This window comes from Rhea pennata, chromosome 17 (assembly GCF_028389875.1).
Source record: "Rhea pennata isolate bPtePen1 chromosome 17, bPtePen1.pri, whole genome shotgun sequence".
NCBI classification, from domain to species: Eukaryota; Metazoa; Chordata; class Aves; order Rheiformes; family Rheidae; genus Rhea; species Rhea pennata.
Genome location: NC_084679.1, coordinates 13,048,309 through 13,067,653, shown reverse-complemented (window position 1 = coordinate 13,067,653; position 19,345 = coordinate 13,048,309). Strand labels below are relative to the sequence as shown.

Genomic DNA, 19,345 nt, shown 5'->3' with positions numbered 1-19,345 from the left:
TACTCCTTCAGATGGGAAAACAGGAAGGATTTCTGCTCCAGGATAGGAATCTCCATCATCTCCAGTGCAAGTAACTCCTTTTCTTGTCCCACTTCGCAGTGAAGTGCCAAGAGCAGGCAGACTTCCCAGCTGGGCATGGCTGCCGGGCACCTTAACCTCCTCCTCCCTGCGGTACTACACACCCCTTAGCAACTGCAGTGAGTATAAAGCTACGCAGTATTTATTTTTTGGTCCTTCAGAGCCTCATACTCGAGAGTCTGCTGTCAGCCGTGGAGTACTTGCAGAGCCATTGCCAGTGACGTGATCTAGGTCTGCCAAGAGTTTTGGGCTTGGGTTGCTCCTGAGTAGCATCTGGCTCAAGAGTCCCTGGTGTTCACCCCAGAGGTTAGAGGAAGAATTGAGGGTCTCAAAAACAAGACAGAACAAAAAACCTCCCCAAACCAAGCAAAACAAACAAAATGGACAGGGGGAGCAATGAAGCTGACTGTGAGGACTAAAACCAGAGCCAGACCCTGTCAACAGAGTAAAAAATGAAACTTCAAAGTGGAAATTCATTCAGTACTACTGTACAAGTGCATGAGGCACCCTTTACAAAGATTTCACTCACAAATCCTCACGAAAAAGGGAGAAACAGTAGTGGTGTGAATCAAGATCATCCCCAAGGTATTTTTGGGTCCTCAACACTCAGTTGTTTTTATGGAGACTCCAGGAACTACCATAAACAGTTTGAGAGCATGTAGCATCTGCCACTTCTAATATGAGTCATGTTAAGAAATTCCCCTATATTTTCTAGGAACCAGTTCAACAGCCAATGACTGAAACAGTGATCAGACCAGAGATCATGCATATACTCACAAAATTGAAGAGTAATGTTATCTATCAGTAAACATACATTACTTCTGACATACTGACAGCAGATTTCAAGTAAGAGATTACAATTAGACACGGTATTTTTGGATAACATTGCCAAGTTCAATTTAGATGCATCATAAATTTAGTTGAGATGCATTAAGGACAGAAGAGACTTGAAGAAAAAAAGAACTAATTTAAGTATGTTGAATGGATTTGAGGAAGGAAAATAAAACAGCAGTATTTCAACATTTTGCAGCACTTGCTTGTATTTTCAAGTTGCATCATTAATTGTATGATCTCTTACCAGGTCTATCCCTCCAGAAGCTTTAAATAATCTCTCCCCTACCCCTAGGCCTCTCTTTACCTAAAACTATGAGAAGCAAGTTCTCTCTCTCCTTCCAGTTTCTCTCCACTCAGCAATTACTACCCTAGCACACACCTCCTCTCCAACAGGCAGACTCCTTCTGCAGTCCTTGATGTCTTGCATCACCCTTCCCCGCACTCTGCCAGCAGCTCGATGCGTTGGAAGGCACAGCCTGCTCAATCTGTCCTACCTCCTGGGGGCTTGGCCACTCCACGCAAACCTCTCGGATCTACAGCAGCAAGAGCCTCTAGCCTGGCCTCCTCTCATCTGTCCTGAACTTAAAGCATCCCGCACACGTTGGCCTTGTTTACTTTCTGACCTGTGCTCCAGGCTTGAGACTGGTCAGTCAAAACAACACAAATTTTAAAAAAGTAGGCCAAACTACCAGATGACCTTCTAGAGAAGGAATGCAATTGCACCAACAACACAGAATTAATTTCTGAATATAATAGCAACTAGGACAAATGTCTTTTGTTAGACACAAATGCAAGACCAAAGCCAAACTTTTATTAAAGTTACTTTATATGGTTTTGACCAATTTCAACATCTTTATTCAATGATCAATTCTATAAATGTTACACTGCAAAGAAACTGGAAGGATACAGAATTCCAATGAAGTCTCACAGTCTTGGAGTGCTGGTTGCACAGTTGAAGTTAAGATACATTTTTGTTTTCTAATCTGATAACCAGAGCTCAAACTTTCATGTGCAAGCAGCAAACTAATAACACTGCCAGATAAGGCCTCAAGCTCCTAGAATTACTGAACGGTAGTAGTCTCACCTTCAGCGAGTACAACGTGGCCTTCTTGAATTACCAGGACTCTGATAAAAATCCAGCAGGACAAAAGAGAAATTCCACCTCACTTTTGAGCAGCTGAAAGTTACATCCTCATGTCTGAATGGAGCAAACTGAAAAAAAAGCTGTGAGACCCTAATCCATGAAGTTGAACTTCTTGGAAGAAAAGTTGCTACCAAAACCACTGAGAGAAGAAAAATCACTATTTTTCACCCTGCTAGCAACTGTAGAAAGGGTTACAAACTGTAGTATTTGAATAAAAAAAACTATATGCTATCCCAGTAACAACAGAAAAGGAGGAGTTTGGTCTTACAGAGAATTATCTCCCAGACTTGCACAGGCTCTGTCCAATCATGGACAAGTCATTAGTTCTCTTTTAAGTCAAGACACTTTCTGTAAAATGGGAACTTCCTTGTTCTTACTCTGTATTTGCAAAATTTACTTTGAATATGAATTTCTCTGAGCAAGAACTTAAAAATGTATTTGCACATTCCCTAGCTAGATGCGGCATGACAGCTGGAGAGTCTTTTAATGCTGTAAAGTAGAAGTATTATATCAACAAAGACAGCAGGTAAGTACTGCTACTTAGTACTGGGCTGTTGAAAAGTGCCCAATTAGCACAGCAGCATAGCAATGTGAAGTGCAAGTTCAAAGAAGCAACAGGAAACTAACTCTATTATAAAGGGAAGTTCCATACTCTCACACTCGATTCTGAAATCAATAGTATCAAGAAGCCATCTGTACCACGCAATAAAGCTGACTGGAAAATACACACACTCTTCTCCACACGACTCCCTAACCAGCATTAGATGTAGCCTAAAATGGTTTTTTTCAGCTGTTATGTTTTCCTTAATAGACCTCTAATCAGCGAATATTCACAGCTGTCATCACCTGATGTAAAATAGCTTCAATTCTTACCAAATATTTCCAATAAATGAAGGATCTACAATGAAGCACCAGATCACTACAGCTGGCAGCAACAAATAAAAGAAGGAATTGACCTGCAAAACAGCAACCAGAGCTGGTTTTATTTCTGAAGGATATTAACAATTATATTGGTGTATCTTCTCTTTTTAGATGTTGCGTGGCTTCTAATTGCAAAGCAGTATTCATTCAATCCAAAAAGAAAAATCAAAGATGTCAACACAGTTCTAACAATAAATCCAATATCCTGTTACTAGCTGCAATTAGTATTGCATTGCTGAGATGAAGATACAAAATCTGAATATCATAACCAACATTTGTATGCATGTAATATGTAATCCCACCCAAATCCCAGGTCCCTCTTGCTTAGGAACAATCTAAATTCAAATTATCTAAAGCAACAGAAAACTGCATTAGATGTAGGTCCTAGGCATGACAGGGCAAAAATCTGCCCTAACGTATTTTAAGTTATGCTATAGAAAGCATTAGTGAAAAAACAGAAATAGACTTTTCAAATAGATTTCTAGGAGTTGAAAGAAAGGTAACACATAGCTGCCACAGGATGAAGGCTATCTTCTCCTTTATTTTTCAGGCAACAGCACTTGCATGCATTTCACCTTTCTAGTAAAATGTTACCTGTGCATAAAACGTGTAAGTATACCAGTATGTATAATATAAGCACAATTATGTCAATTATATAAATGTGCTTGCAGTACTCTGGATTCTCTCCTAGACAAGGAAATAATAAAACTGTTTAAGTACTTAGTTGTCAGTTCATATGGGCTTGTAAGTAGTTTAAATGTCTTACGGAGAAAAGTATACCACTACTATTCCCTCATTGAGGAGAACTGTATGAATTGATGTTGTAAGACTGACAAGGTTTAAGATTCAGCAGTGTCTCCAAATAACGAGGACTGCTAGGCACATTAGAGCATATGGGAAAGCACAGCACCTTTTGTGTTCAGTCATCATCAGAAGTTCCACCTGGTGAACATTTGCAGGACACATGCAATGAGCTGGTTATCTTAATTTAATTCTCAATTCACAGTGTTCACAAAGCGGAGCATCCTTGCGGTGTCCTTACTTGATGCATTAAGAGCTCCGCATTAGACTCTCCTCAATTCAGCATAAAACACTCAAAATTCTAAATTAAATTACACAAACAGAAACCAGGAATCTTAAACTGCAGCTCTCTACCTTCACCTACTCCAGATGAAGGAAGGATCCAAAGATACTGTTATCTGTTCTGGTATTGGGTCAATATATAGATTTTAAACTGCTCTTTTCCACAGAGCATGATTCAGCTCCCCTACTATTCGCATGCAGAACACATGCAACATCGAAATATTTCTTTAAAAAGAAAAAATAACAAACTTTCAAGTATAATTTGCATGGATCTTTCACTTTATAGATCACCAGTTCTCAGCCTTGTGTATCATTCTCTACTTCAGAGCTGAATACTAGCATTGACATTTTAAACCAGTGTTTTAAAAAATGTTTGATGTAGTTTATTGCTATTTGAGTACGACTCAGGCATTGCCATGGTATGTTAAGAAGAACAGAAGTTTGTATTTCACTATTCTTATCAGAATTTGCATTCTCCCATGCAACTGCCAGTATGTCTATTTGTCAACCTTCCCCTTCCCAGCGATCCCCCTCTGTAGTGCTGAGAACCTGGAATTCCCAAGTGAGAAAACCAAGCCCGCAGCCTGCAAGGCACTTAGCAGTTCTCCCTAGTGAAAGGTGGTATGTAGAAAAAACAGCACGGTGAAAATAAAGAACATAGCAAACAATTATCCCGCAACTTGCCATGCGCTTATTGATTAATCAACTACTATACTGTAAACATGACCAGCGAAGTTCATGCCAGCAGAGCATGAAATGGTTTCCAAATCTGTAATTGAAATGTCAGTATCAACCTTAAGAATTAATCGATCAGCTGAGCGCTGGAAGCCTCGCCACTACGCAAGAGCAGAACTATTAGGGTGTTTCGTCAAAGATGCGCCAATATTCTAGAAGCACTAAGGGAAGTATGAGCAGCAGGGCCATTTCATGACTGAATGATTAAGACATTTAACCATTTATTTTATTTCAATCATTTCATTAATTTTATAGTCCTTTCAACCGCAGCCACATACATTAAGCACAAAGACCAAGGGGAAGAAAAACAAGCTCGATAGGGGCACCCTGCCATGCAGCATTCCCAGCACACACTCCAGCAGCATCCTAATGCCTCACATCCTTCACCCCCTGCCAGAACAGACCAATCTTCGTCAGAAAGCAAGCTAAATCAGCAGTCAAAACAAACACAAAAATGTCCTGTAAGTCTCAGGCCAACCCAAGACAAACGCTAAAGAAATCCAATAGATTTTAAAGGCTACAGAGAGCAAACCGTCCTTCAAAAGTCTATACTGCCTTCCAAAACAACGACAGACAGAACACATGCACTTTAAGCACGAGGAACAAGATGACCAGCCTAAGAGAACTGTATCAGATTCATCTGAATTACATTCAACAGCCAAAAACAGTATGTAATAGTTAGAATTAATTGCAAGCCAACAGCTGTTTTAGAGCTGATTAACTAGTTAAACATATTTCACAATGAGTTTTATTTGTTTACTGCTATGCATTTGTCCTTGAAAGCCTGGGGGGTGGGGTGAGGGGCAGTGAGCGGGGGAGAGAGGAGCTGGGGTAAACTCATTCCCAGCACAGATAGCAGAGGTTCTTCATTACCTACTGCAAATTTTACGTTTCAGCAGATAAAATTGGCAGCCTTGCATATAGGTCCAAGATTTCCGTTTCAACCACTAGAAGTTTCTTGACTGAAGGTAGTAAATGCACCATTTGCTACGTAAATGGTAGGGAGGATAAAATTCTAAAGCCGCTGCTGAGCACAGTGGAATACACCCTCACTGCTACACAAAGATGCTGGGAACGCTACAAGGAAATCAGGTACCACTCAATGCACTTCTGCCTCTATTGGCCAGGATATTAGCAACAGAATGTGTCTTTTTTTTTTAACCTCTGTATGTCCATTCAGAGCTGGTTTATGCAACTGGTAATTGAAAGCATCCACCATCAGGTCTTTCTCATTTAACATCAGATACTGTAGATCTCAGTGTAGCGTCCTAAGTAGGGGGGGGGAAAAGTGAAATAACCATCTTAATAAACAAATTTGCACAAGGAATGAAGAGTACTAACATGAGCTCAGTAAATGAACTGATCTTGGGGGAAGAAAAGAGTCAGCAAGAACAGCAGATCCCTCGAGGTCAACATGAGGGGAGATGTTCTGCTAACAGAGAAAACTCATATCCAGGATACACCCAGCCTGTTGACAGAGAAAATCTTGCTCTAGATCAGAAGTTTTCAGACTTTCACAGCCAAACTGAGTCAGCAGAAGACAGTTTAAAGCAGTATAAAAATCATTTCAAAACACACAGTTTAAGATTAAACAAGGACAAAAACTATATGCCCTGGTACCCCAATTTGGCAGCATTTCCCTGACATGTCAGCTACCCATTGCTTATTAAATGTTACCACAAACCATATCTACCTCCACTCTTTCACTTCTGAAGTTCTAGTGGCTCACCTTCCCCTCCCCGTCCTGCATGCAGGGAGCACTTCAGTTACTCTGACCATTTCTCGTTGGAGGCTGGAGTGCACTACCCGCTGCAAAAGCAGGCACATTCTACTGCTGCATGTGTCCTACCTACCCGACAGGCAGAGGGCTTCCATCTCCAAAAACACTTCCATATTTTTAAAGGATTTTATTAGAATAACCAGTATTAACACTTAGCAATGCACACGGCTACCAAAACCCAGCAACTCCAAATCAATTGCAGTCATCAACAGTATCTAATATGCAGGGGGGAATCAGGGAACCAGGAAAATATCATTCTATGTGTTTAGAAAATTTGTTATATTTAACAGTGTGTATTCAGATCAGCTACCTTGAAGCAAAAAGCATTAGAACATTTTCTTCTGCCAGTGTGCTGATAGCACATGAAGAGTTTTCAGAAGGCAGATATTTTAGGCCAGTGCAGCAGAACAGACTGATGCCAGGGAGGAAAATTTACCTACTGTGGCAAAATAACATAGGAAGGGCAAGTTCATTCATCCTCTATTCTAAAAAGCTTAAAATGGAAACATTTTAGACATCTCTTCTCAGGCGAGGATGAACAACCGAGCAACAACAACAAAAAAAGATATGAATCACCATCACAGTGAGTGACTGGAAAACACACTGATGGAAACTGATGGTATCTTCTGCCTCTCCATCCTACCTATGAAAAAGTCCTCATAACCACATTGATGCATGTTCTTGCATGGAAGGGGCAAAACCATATCCACTGTTCTTCCTTCTTTTCCCTCTGATTAAACTTCTATGTTTTCCCAACCACAAAAGTTGACCTAGAAGACCTTACTTTTCCTTGCAATCCCTACTATGCCAATAGCCTTAGCTACAGGAACCTAAACCACAACTATACAGCTGCAGAAATCAACAGTAGATAACGATGTGTCACACCTACTTCTGCATCACAGGACATTTAAAATTTTAAAGGTTTAATGAACAAAATTGGCGTGAGGAACTTATCTGTGTTTAGGTGCATCTTGGTAGGAAAAAAAAATAAAGATTCTTAGCAATAAACTAACGGCTTCATTTGCCAAGCATGCTGAAAAAAGAGATTCACATTTACAATGAAATAATTAGAAGCTAAAAATAACCAGGCAGCTGCAATTCCTACCTTATGCGGCCAGGCAGAAGTGCTTTGCTCCCCCCTCCCCAGCACACACACATGCACTCACTTCCTCCTTCATTGCAACATCGCACGCTGAACTTGCCGCTCACAGGGCACAGTCCTGCCCAGAAGATTGGGTCACACCCCAGCAGTTACATAAAGGGAGCTCTCAGTGCAACTGGTTAAAATTAATAATAATAATAATAATAAAATCAATTTACTCAACTTCAGTTTTACTTTTAATTTAAAATATTTTGAAACTAGAAAAGTAGTAGTTTTAATTTCTGAGGTTTGCTCATTCTACCTGGATGGCTCATGTAAAAAGAAAAAAAAAATCACTTTACAGCATGAGCATGCTGTTTGTCCTGCTGCTTTGCCAATACAGGGATCAAATCCTACCTGACCACAATCTTTTTAAGGAGGACATAACATTTGGGGTGTATTTGGTCTTCACTTTTTCTACTTAAAACATAAAAAGGGAACATAGTGATAGTGGGTGAGGAAGAGAAACACAAACAAACAAAATCAGAATAATCTTAAAGTGAAAGTCAGTTGTGCCACTTTCAAAAGCTGGTCCTAGATACCACAGCAAACACGCACAGGAAGCAAAGACCCTCCCAAATCTTAGCAAGTTTCCAGCAAAAAGGCAACGTGTTCTTCTCTGACCTGCCTTCTCTCACGAAGAGATGGCATGTGTGCACCTATGAACAAGAAAATTCTACAGCGCAGACATTGCTTTTCCCCTCAGAAGAGGGGGAGAAGGCAGAATAAATCACAAATGACAGTTATTCATAATATTTTGTGCTCTACCGTTGCCCTGACACTAAAAAGAATGAATTATAAACCCACTTAGACCAGGTGATGGCTCCAGGCCACACAGCTCGGGCTAACCCAGCTCAGGATGACACTACCTGTTGGGCACAGCAGCCTGGACAGTCTCATGCCCACGCAGTAGTAACCAAGATCTTCCTATGACATGTAAAATGCAGCTCCTTGGCCTCTAGTTAATCAAAGTGCAAGAGCCTGGTTTTAAACACTCAGTTTAACAAAACCTCCAAGATAGTTGCCCCAACCTGGACAAGACCTCTGGTGACCGGAAGGAAAGCCATCTGTTTCATGAAGTCAGCCCGAACTTTGCAACAGTTTCTTTAAATTAATCCTTAGTCAGGGAGAGCACGTTCTGCCTACATCCCCCTTCCACTAATAGTCCCAGCGAACACTTACGGTTCTGCTACGTTTGCACCAGGAAGTTCCTTCTGCCAGGCACCAAAGATGCAAGAGGTAACTCTTCACGCACACGCTCTTAACCATTTCCAACCCAGCTTCTCAACAGCAAGAATACAAAAATATAGGATATAGAACAAGTTTCATCTAGATACTCGGTGTTGAGCTAAGCTTTGCAACGGTTTTTCATTTATTAATGACAACATAAATTAAGCCGTCTTCTTTGGTAAAGGCCACTGGAAAGACAGAGGTCATAAATACAAAAGTTTTTTAACTTTCTCTCTATACACCCTTGAGACTCTTGCCACAACCTCTCTGACAACAGCTGCAAACGCTCTCTGGATGAGGAGGCCCTGCCACCAGAAGCCAAACGTTCTTTAATTCAGATATTTTATTCTTTACACATTCGCTACAAATCCCCTGGATGGCTTTGAAAGCCAGGTGCACTTAGTAAGGCTCAAAAATGGTTCTGCTGTGCTGTACTGCTTACCCAAGCTTTCCCCCATCTATACTGAGTTGATCTTTTTTCTGAAGCAAATTTCTTCTTCTAATTTTGGGCTCTTGGTTATAAACTCCAGGTAATTCTCACACTTCTGCAATGCCTAGGGCTTAATATTAAGAAATAGCTTTTTACCTGTCACATGATTCCTGTCATACAGTGCCAGGACCTAACACTTAAAAACGCCATTGCATGTCCAAAGCACTAAATAAAAGTCTGTTTGGCAATACGTGTTTGCTAACTGCCATCAACTTCTACTCGCTATCCACAATGCTTCGGAGACAAGCACCCTGTTTTGTTTTTCTACTACTTATGGCAGGGGTATTTTTCTTTATAGGCTATAAAACGTCTAACATGCACCAACACACATCAGCTTTTCATAAATAAGGAAAACCTTTTTTATGTTACAATACAAAATTATATAAATAAATAAATTTAAAAAACTCTCCTAGATTCAAGTAATATATAACGCTCCAAATTTTGGTTCCTAAAAAACAAAACAAAAAACTTTTTTTAAAAAAAAAGTGAAATATGACTTAAAGGAAAACCTGTTAAGTTTGATTTAAAGCTTCCACTGTAGTTTGCAGCCAAAGTCTGCAGAAATGCTGCTCAACCAGACTAACCTTCAAGAAATAGAAAGTGAAACTAGCTAATTTACTCACCAAACTTTACTCTGTGCTGTGGGTTCTTCTCAAAAGAAGGGGGGAGAAGGAACCTCAGTATAATTTAACAGCACTGTTCCTAGAGTAAGGGGAAGTCTCCACCTTCCAGTCCTAGCCTCATTGCCCATCTCTTCCTTCCTGCCCCAGGACCACCAAACAGGCCAGGCAAAATGTTTTTTTTTTACAGCTGGATCAGTGTCCTAATCTGCATCACCCTCTGGTAACCCCAAAGTTTGTGCCAACACAACTTAGTGGAGCAAAGGAAAAGCTAGAGAATAACAGTAGCTTCTTTTTTCAGCAGTAACATCAGCTTGAAATTCATGTTAACTTAGTCTTGTGATTTAAAATTCACAATTCATTTCATGCCCTCAGAATCCTGATTCCTAGCTTCTGAAGTCATGTGTTTACATAAGGATGAGCTTTTTTTTTTTTTTTTTTTTTTTTTTTAAATCAACACATTTCAAATCTGTCAAGTCACCTAAACCAGCCTGCATACATAATCACGGAAAGCTCAAACCTAAAAGGCCAAAAAAAAAAAAAAGTCAGTCTCGATTTAGATCTCAATTTCCAATGCTATCTCTTGATTTTCAAGTAGGCGATTGCAGCACTATTGAATTCTAAGAACGTTACTGAAGTCTAACATACTATTAAAAATGGCTGTCAAGATGGAAAATACATTGATATCTAGTCTTTCCTAAAACGGTTTTTCTCCTTTTCTTGCCATTGCATATTACAGTGCTTGCCAGAAAAGATAGATTTCAAGCACATATTTTATGAAAGTACTATCAAATAAAATTAAAAAACCAAAACACAGACATCCACACAGAAGTGGCACAGATTTTCAGGTTAAAATAAAGACAACTTTAGTTGGAAGGTTGTGAAATCTTAACAGGTTTTTCTATTTGGTTTATAGCTTTAATATCATGCACTAACATTTCTGCTGCCTAATAAATATTTTCATCTTGTTCATTTACAAGGTGAAAACATGACAGACTAAAAGAGGTAGGCAGATACAAAGGAAAATTTCAGCTGCATATACTGTCCTTTTTATTTCGCAAGAACTCGCTAAGGGCTCACTAGTGGCAGAGTAAGTAATCATCACTCTGCTAAGCAGCCAAAATTCACTTAGGCTACAGCATGACCTGCATGCAAAACCAGCTGTAAAGCAGAAATGAAGAGCTCAGGGCAGACTCAAACATCCATGCATATGCTTCATATGCTGCTCTAAACCGCTGCAATGCTCCCATATTGCAGCAGTCTGAATCTGCCCACTGTAATGAAGGTGAAGCCAGGAAGAGCTGCTATCATTGCTTCAGCTATTAAGACTCCTTAATGAATGGTCTAACAATAAGCCAGGCTTAACCAGTTCTTTCATTGCCAGGGCCTCAACCATAATAAACCCCTTGAACACTCCTACAGTATTTTCCAAAGATTTCACAGCATGTGGCTACTAACTGTGCACTTATAGCCTTGTGAGGCAGGTAGTAATCAACTTTATTTATTTATTTAAATACAGATAAAAAAAAATGAGGCAGAAGCTAGCAAGTGACTTCCCTGTGGATATACAGCTGATTACTGGCATATAAAATCCAGTTCTTCCAGATTCCATTCCTGCCATCAGCCAAAAGGCCGTCATTATGAAGAAAGAAATTATTCTGGTCTTATAAATAGTATTTGAATATAGGCCTTTCTAAAATATTTGCAAGCAGTTGACCTTAAACACATGCAGAGCTACACTAGTAGCCTGGGGCTCCAGTCACTGACTTGCACTATCAGTAGACCTGGTTTCTTGTCCCTTTGCTGCTCTGAACTTCTCCAGCACCTAAATTCAATATAAACTGTATAATAGATTGGACAGCAAGTTGATTTGACCACTTCTGGCCAGTTTGGGTTCAGTATATCAACAAACAGTAAGACTGCTCAAAAATACAAACAACATTCCTATAAAATACTCAGAAAGACAGGGGGAAAAAAAGGCAAATAAGCAGCAAGGGTTAGCCGGCAAATCATTGCCTGCCTTACTACAACGCGCTAAACAATCCTTGTCACACTGACCGAAATCTCACTGCAACACACAGTTGCAATTCCAAATATAAAAAAGGTCCCAAATACATCTGAAATTTGGAGCATTTGTATAAGTTGGTATTTAGCAAGCCTTTAAGATTTTGAATTGCTCCCATTGTATACCACACATTCGTTTGCAGTTTCTGCAGCTCTTTACAAATGAGGCATCTTTGACTTAGGACACATTAATGTGGTGCTTCAAAGAACAAGATCCTGTTCTGGATTAAAACTACTAATACCTGCAGCATTCCTAGACTATATTTCTTGCAACATAAAACCAAGCACAATAGTTATTTTAATTAAAAAACTACTAAATTCACCTTCCCTAAGAGACTAACTTGAGTTGAAACTTAGTACTTTGGAGGGGGGAGGGGGGACTCACAAAAATACAACATTTGCACAAGGAAGTGCAAAAGCAGAGTTAAAGTAAATGAAGTAAAAATATGGTTCTGTAACATAAAATCATTCCAGCAACAACTCATTTATTCTAGTTTTGTATATATGCATTACCATCATCTACTCACTTGGATCATCATCAAGTTTAGAACATACAACCTTTAAAACCACAACAGGAGCTCTTCTACAACAGGAATAACTGAAAATGGAAAGCTTGCTATTTTCTGTGTGAATCCTGCTACAGATAAAGATACCACACAGAAATTTATACAAACAGGTTTGAGAAACAGTTGCCCAATCAGCTGGAGAATTTTTGGTTTCTATTCCTCGCTTTAGGAGCAAAATGTAGTTACAAGGAGGAGAGCCATAAAATACTCCCTTTTTCATTAATGCAAATGAACACAAACCTCTGACTAGGAAAGCATGAGCCTCTAGCACTTCAGCCAAAGGGTCAAGATTTTTAATACAAAAGCAGCAGAAGCGTCAAAAGTCACCGTGTTCTCCAAAGGATGACAAAACTCCTTGCATTAGTATGCATTAAAGCAGCATCTGACTGCGGCAAACTGAATGAGACCCGACTCTTTAACAGAGACTCAGTTTCCATCCTAGCTCACATCTAGGTCTCAACTATCTTATCTGCTCTGCCACTTGCAAACTTTCCAGATAAGAAATGTTTTCCCTCTCTTTTGAAAGAAGCTTCAAGTTAAAATTAAAATTACAACCAATCCATGTTAAGGTTAAAAATGTTATAAATTAAAATTCATTGAAGCCTATTACTATCCTAGATTATGTGCAGGTTAAATCTGGTAACCAGAGTTAGTTGATGTGCTAAATGACTTTTAAAACGTTTGTTCATTCTACAGGTGAAAAGGGAGTATTTTCTTAATTTCTGTTTATTCAAATAGTTTAAGTCAATGACCAGTTCATCTAAAGTTGAGAAACTGCTTAAGAGTTGGGAGGGGGGAAAAAAAGGCTTGTTTTCCTCTTCTAATCTGTGACTAAGAATGAGGCAAGAGATGGGAGGATCTAAGATACTGAACGCAATAGTAACAAGAAATCATTAGTTAATTCCTTCAACTACAGATAATGTTTCCTTTTATTTAATAAAAGTTATTAATAATGCCTTAAATATTTTTTTCCCTTATGGATACAGCATACTCAAATTTTATCTGCACCAGTCAGAATGACTCAAAGGCACAAGCAGCACTGAACTGAAAGGTTCTATCCCAAAGCAGATTGACGTAAATCAAGTGGGAAGTAAGACAGACTCATCTGATATTTTCCATATCTAAAAAAAGAAAAAAGAAAAAATACATATATTCCTTCTAATTGCTAAGATGTTTACAGATCTAGTTTATCTTTGCTTTAACAAAAATAGCACCAAATCTGGATTAGAATTACCTTCACTAATGATGATAAAGTTTACAAGTTTGTTAGAGTTGATTTTCATTAGAAAATGCAAAGACAAACGCAAACACCATTCTAAGGTTCAAATGAAAGTTCCTGCATACTGTTTATATCGCTTTTAAAAAAGTTGACCAACACACTCTTATGGCCAACTGTTTGTTATCTACACTACCGTAGCCCCCCTGAGCTTCAGTTACAATGCAGGAAGAGTTACAAAGCCACAGCAGTAGTGATGCCAGCTCTCAAGAGATTACAATCATTTAAAAGATGAATAGTTAAGAAATGCAGGAGAGCACAAGGAAACACAATCGGAATTCACAGTCTCTCCAACCGCTCTGTAGTACACCTTCCCTCGCGTACTCATGAATCAAGGCATACATTTTCTTCTTCCACCCACCTCATCAAAACAAACTAGTCATGCAAAGAGGGGCAGAGGGAGAAGGGAGAAAGGACTTCTCTGAAACAAGAACTGGAGCTGTGCTACTTCCAACACCCCCATAAAACAGAGTATTTCAGCTTTCAAGACCCTTCTTGCTAATGATATGAAATCCTAGCCAGCAAGCTGCCAACAAAGTGGCGCACGACGCTGCTGGTAATACCAGGTGTTTTAGCGAGGAAGATGGGACCAAAGGCATCCATCTATACATTTTGAATATCTCTTCTCTCCATACAAGGCAGAAAGGATTCCAGATTTAAGTCTTCATCCAAAAGAATGAGACTGACCTGTAGGAAAATAACCATCCCATTGGATGGCTAAAGGGCTACATGAACTGACAGGTCGGAGCTGCTGAAACAACACATTCAAACCTGTTTCAGTCTCAGAAATCATATCTCTTTTAATGAAACATCCAGTAAATTTATACATTTTCTCCAGTGTAACAGACATACATAATTACTGAAAGAAAGCTGTCTTCATTTAAAGTAATTCTTTGAAAAGTTACTACTATAACACAGTGCATCCAATAACAAACACAGCAGCCAGAGCTGTTTACAGAAGCTTTCTGCTTAGTGTTAGACTAAAACTCCAAACTCTTTTCACTGTGCAATAAATCAAATCTGGGCTCTACATTTAACATTTTTCAGCAGTACCATATGCTACATACTCAGATATGCTCCATTACAAGGAAGAAAAACATCATCTCAACATGAATCATCAGTGACTACACTCTTGAAAATCTGCCTTAAACACTCACAATGTTCAAGGGCAACCCTAAAGAAATCTGCTCAATTTTATAACATGTTCTGGGAAAGAGGATATCGGATTGTTTATTTAAAGAGAAAGAAGGGGAGGGGGAGATTAATGTAGGAAGCGAGCACACTATCTGCATCTCTCCAGGAGCACACTCAACATGCACACCATTTGGCACATATTCATCAATTCCAATCTAATAAAGACATCCTGCTCAGAAAATGATGCTAGTATCTGATAGCCTTAACACCTTTCATCTTAAACTGCTTAACATACGTGAAAATGCATGTACTAGGTACAAGACTCGTCCCCCTCCATGCTGAAAAGCAGTTACTCTGGGACACAGTCTCTGCCATGTTCTGTAAAAATGTGTAATGGATTGTGAGAAAAGTTAAAAGAAAAATAAAACCCCCACAACAAGAAAACCCCCAAACATATGAATTTTAGGCTACAGAGAGATGTAGGTAGGCAGTGTACAGTTTCCTCGACTGGAGTTTGGCCAGGACTCGGGGTTAACACTGCTACTATCAGAGTGACAATTGCTTGGGCAAGCGCAGCTGCCTCGCTCTTCCCAGGGACAGGACAACCAGCAGCAGCAAAGCTGCTTTTACAAAAGCAAAGTCATGAAGCGGTTTCCCAACGAAAAGCATGGCACGCTAAGGTCACCGCTTACTCTCCTTCTGCGGAATTCCTCGGTCTCTCAGGTAACCTGGTATCATACTCAACAGAATGATCATCAAAACAACGGTGTGCAAACAGAATGAATTTACTATTTCCAAAAACTGAAGTTCACCTGATGAAGACCAGCTTACCTGAATGAACTATCCTCTCCAGCTTTGCCCAATCGGCCAACATTATCCAACTATACCTAATTACACTAATTTTTAGAATGATAAATTGTAATTAATATGCTGAACAAACTGTGAGAATGTCCTTATTTGAAAGTCTTTTGTAGCTAAGTAGCAAGGCACGCAACTGCGTGTTCCCACATAACTACTGGTTTCATTAAATTTGAAACAAACCAGAGTCCATTTTGACCTAATATTCAGGGCGGGGGAAAAATAGTAATTACATCAACATCAAGCTATTACCTGTTCAAGGGCATAAGTGCTTATTTAATTAATAACTCGAACAAACTTGTTTTGTAAGCTCCCTATATTAAATCTGAAATTTCCCTGTCCCTACAAATTAATCTAACAATTTCTTACACAAAGGGAAAGTCCAATAAGACAATGCGAACACAAGGATGAGTACATAAACAAGACAACTTCCAATCAGCTCAGAAATGCATTCTTTATCATCCTCAGGAAAGAAAAAAAAAAAGAAGAAAAAAAGCTTATCCCAAGCCACCAAAACAACCTAATTTCAAAAAAACTCTCTTTAAATTAATTCAAATAACTTTAAAAAAAATACAGCAGTACCATACATTTCTTTAATCTGAGCGCAAAGCCTCCGAATCTTTACAGGCATTTTTCATATTTCCAATATGAAGTTGAAATTAAAGACCTAATATATAATTCAACAAAGTAATACACTTAATACTAGAAGCACTGTTCTTTAATGCTCTGAAGTGAGGTTTCAGAAGCTGCCACAGTATCATAACAAACTCGGAGGGCATTCAAACGCAGATTTCCAGCATCCTTCAGTAGCTCAGGAGACGGAAGAACACGCCCAATTCATTTACTGTAATTTTTATTTCAGCTGTTCTCCTCATTAATTAGGAACTGAGGTTCACAGATTACAGTTCCAGACATGCAATACGGCATGCTGATTTTTAATGGTGCAGACTGCACGATCACGCTTCATGTGTTACGATACGGCTATCCAACCCCAGCAGCCTGTTAAAACGAAAAGTCAGAACGCGTGCTGCCAGCATCAAAATAGGGCGAGATTTCCTTCTTTTACCCAAAAAAGTCTACAGAAACATGGATTTATCAAATCAATACTTCGTAAACTATGTTTCACCTACTAAATTAAAATAAATATACCACAGTGATTTCAGAGAGTGGCAATGAGTGTCAGGAAACCCCACTGAGGTACCCTTGTGAGAGCTAATGAACAACGCAATTGCACAAGGTTTGTTATGCAGCACTAGGCCAAACACAGTCGCATCATTCTGGTTTAATCAATGGCCTTCAAATAAGGAAGTAGTTTGAAAATGATACAGCATAAAATAAAATGCTCCTTTTTTGTTTTACTCTTTTTGAATTCTTTTCCTGCTGGGTAAAGACACAGCTACTAAAAAGGTGAGCAAGCACTGAAATTCAGTTTTATAAAAATATACTTCTTGAACATCTTAGCCATCAAACTTATATTTTCACTCAACAGACTATGTTGTAAATGCTGTAACTGAACCATGGAAACGTTGTTAGAAGAACCTGAATTCTTTCTTAAAAGAAAAAGTTTGTTCTTTTTTCAAGAGTTTTTTTTCTTCTGTATAAAAAGTATTAGAGTTGAAACATGAAACATTTTTCTGTGAAATCAACAAATAAATAAAATTGAAAGCATTTCACAAACACTTTCTTCCCATCCTTTTCTCGTAATCTCAGGAGGATTTCATGAGGCTGCAGAATGACCTCGAACAAAAACGAATAAACAGGGGAAACAACTAGTCTGTGTTCCTGGTCCAAACGCACTGATCCCACCCTTTGTGCAACGAGCTTCGCTGACGTTACCACCTCTCTTCTTCCCAGGCACAGGGTTTCCTGAACAGCCTATGTTTGCCCAGCAAATTCCAAACTAGCTACAGAAAAAAAAATTTGCAATGATCCTTCTAACTGATAATTAACAGAGGTAACAAAATGAAAGGGATGTGCAGAGAGCCACTACAGGTAATACATTTGCAAAAAGAATTAGTTTGCAATCTAGAAACTGTCATATTGAGAAGATGGAAACAAGTTAGCTCAGCTTTCCCCAAATCACATGCCAAAGAAAGTTATATGCTGAATAATTCATTACTGAGTAAACAAACAAACAAAAAAAAGTCTTGGTTTGACACACACACCCCCAAAACACATTAATACAGATATGAACAGTTTGCAGCCTCGTTGTGGGTGCATAAAGCACTAAGATGTCAGGTATTTCCTATAAAGATCAGCATTAAAAAAAAAAAAGTTTGTCAGCAAGTATTTAGATTTAAAACACTATCTATACTGTTACATTACTCCTTGAGAAATCAGAATTAACCAGCCACCAGAAGTATCAGAGCTTTAAAGACAAACAAAACAGCGAGGAAAGAGCACGTGTAGTATTCCCTGCACCAATAACCCACCACCGGTACCGCAACAGCAACGCGCGCACCCCAGCACATCCTCGCACCGGTTTTGGTGCGCCACCGACCCCGAGCCAAAGCAGCTCTGCCCTCTGCGCGCTGTACCCCACGCCCCTTCGTCCCAAGCGCCCCGGCGGCCGTGCGAGGGGGCTGGAGCCCGCTCACGCTCACCCCAACGCCAGCGCCCGCGCCGCAACCGCCCCGCGCCGCTCGCGGGCTGCCGACCGCGCCGCGCGACAGCGCCCACGCGGCGGGGCGCGGCGCGGCGCGTCCGCGCGGCCGCCCGGCTCCACGCCCCCCCCCCCCGCCCCGCGCCCGCTTCCGAGACCCTCCGCGGCCTCCCGAGCGCGGCCGCGCCGCCGTTTGAGTTCGCGCCTACAGCGAGCGATCGCGGGTCGTCGCGGCAGGCAGAGGCGCGTCCGCCGCCCGCCCAGCGAACTTCGCCCGGCGCGGCCCGAGGGAGCCGCGCCGGCACGTGCCGCCCCTCGCGGCCGCCGCGCCGCGCCGCCCTCGGCCCTGCCCCGCCGCGAGCGCCCGCGCACCGCCGCCAACGGCCGCCGCCGCCAACGGCCGCCCTCGCCAACGGCCGCCGCCGCCGCCAACGGCCGCCCTCACCTGGTGCCGCGAGGCTGGTGGCGGCGGCGGCGGGCCACGTCCGCGCCGCCGGGGAGGAGGGAGGGAGGGAGGCTGCCGCCCCGGCCCCGCCGCTTCCTGCCACGGCCCCGCCGCCGCCCGAGCTGCGGCTCCCTCCTGCCAGGCGCGGCCAATCGCGCCGCCGCCTCGGCGCTCGGCTGCGCGGCCTGCCCGCGGAGGCTCGCCGGGGGGCGGGGGGAAGCATCGGTGCTCGGCTACGCGGCCCCGGCGCTCAGGCGAGGCGGCGCAGCGGCGCCGCGCGCCGGGGGAATCGCTGCCGAGAGTCGGCGCGCGGCTTAGCCGCCTGAGCGGCCCGCCCCGCGCGG

At 41.1% G+C, this 19,345-nt stretch overlaps 1 protein-coding gene across 3 annotated transcripts in view; it reads right to left on the bottom strand.

Moving 5' to 3' along the window:
* The window catches only part of TAOK3 (TAO kinase 3), a 95,019-nt gene extending 75,875 nt beyond the window's left edge, over positions 1 to 19,144 (bottom strand). For 2 of the 3 annotated variants that reach the window (XM_062590505.1, XM_062590507.1), the window contains exon 1: positions 19,002 to 19,144. The gene's annotated coding sequence lies outside the window, so the exon portion shown is untranslated. Of the gene's footprint in view, positions 1 to 18,765; positions 18,784 to 19,001 lie in introns of those variants that run through there. The other variant, XM_062590506.1, reaches the window with a different exon arrangement.
* Positions 19,145 to 19,345: the final 201 nt, after the last annotated feature.